The sequence below is a fragment of the Brassica oleracea genome, chromosome C4 (assembly GCF_000695525.1).
Source record: "Brassica oleracea var. oleracea cultivar TO1000 chromosome C4, BOL, whole genome shotgun sequence".
Taxonomy (NCBI): domain Eukaryota; kingdom Viridiplantae; phylum Streptophyta; class Magnoliopsida; order Brassicales; family Brassicaceae; genus Brassica; species Brassica oleracea.
This window is the reverse complement of record NC_027751.1, coordinates 8,647,869-8,649,309: the sequence shown is the minus strand read 5'-3', so window position 1 is coordinate 8,649,309 and position 1,441 is coordinate 8,647,869. Positions and strand designations below refer to the sequence as shown.

Here is a 1,441-nt window from a genome sequence, read left to right as displayed (position 1 = left end):
AACCAAATCTCCAGGTCTTCGATTCTCTCAGATATCCTCTCTTGTCTTTTCTGTCTATGTCTAGTTTATTTTTATAGATATAATCTATTAGCTCGTTACTAGTTATTAAAGCTTAATTTAGCTTAATAATCATCTTTTAAAAACTATTCTAACTCCTTCCTGATTGCTTCACCTTCTTCTTTTCTACAGGTTTCATCTTTTCAATGTCGTCAATGGATTGTTTAAGCCATTTCTTTGACTGGGATCAACCTATCCAGCTCCAGGATTGCTTTATTCCCGATGCGGACACAACTATCCTCGAAACCGACAGTTTCTTCTTCCAATCTCAACCGCAACTACAGTTTCAACAGCCATTGTTTTAAGAAGAAGCTCCTTCACAGACCCTATTAGAGCTTACTGACTTGGACTATTTATGCGACCAGTTTCTTCCTCCCCAAGAAACCTGTCTGCCTTACCCTAAAACTGAAATCTTCGACGAAACACACGACCTAAATTCCTTCCTCCCCGCTCCAAAACTCCAGAAACTAGTTAACTCAAGCTACCAGTGCCACAATCACAACCATTTCTCAAGCCCTAACCCTAATTTCTTTAACTATTACGACGAACTTGACTTAGCTCCAGAAGCGTCCATCTTCCCGGAACTTCAAGCTCCGGATTTCCCCTTAGAGTTCAAGGTAGGCCGAGGAGATGAATACCGCAGTCACGGCACCAAGAAACCAACGCTTTCATCTCAGAGCATCGCAGCTCGAGAGAGAAGAAGAAGAATTGCGGAAAAGACTCACGAGCTCACGAAACTCATCCCAGGTGGTCAGAAACTCAACACTGCCGAGATGTTCCAGGCCGCCGCTAAGTATGTCAAGTTCTTGCAAAGCCAAGTTGGGATTCTCCAAATGATGCAGACCGCAAAGAAGGTAAAAACAGCCTCCAAAACAACATTATGGGTTAATTTGAACTATAATCATGTTTTCTAACAAGATGTTTGTTAATTTGTAGACGCATACGTCTGATGTGGAAATAGAAACTCGTGTTTTGCTTGGATCACAAGCAATCCAGGAGAAGCTATCAACGGATGAAGTATGTTTGGTTCCGTGTGAAATGGTTCGGGATCTAGCAAGTGAAGAATCTATTTGGAGAAACCCTATGATTTTTCGAGAGATCAAGAAGTTACTGTCTACAGGTCTGTCTAACTAGTTTTAATGTCTCAGTGCCCAAATTGTGTCTGTCCTTGCTTATTTGTGTCGTTAGTTTATGTTTTGTATTGTTCGTTAGTGGCTAATGGTCCTGGTTAATCTCCCCTTAACTATGAACTAATACTTTGTTTGTATTAGTCTTATGTATTAGCTAGCGTCTAGTTGTCAATGTATTAGCTATCGTGTGACATTCTAGTTAATGTATGTCGCATGTTGGAACTTTTACATTAACAAATGTTGGGGCTTTATTG

The 1,441-nt window shown here is 40.5% G+C and overlaps 1 pseudogene; it reads left to right on the top strand.

Moving 5' to 3' along the window:
• The first annotated feature begins 203 nt into the window (after positions 1 to 203).
• On the top strand, positions 204 to 1,191 carry LOC106341575 (annotated as a pseudogene).
• Positions 1,192 to 1,441: the final 250 nt, after the last annotated feature.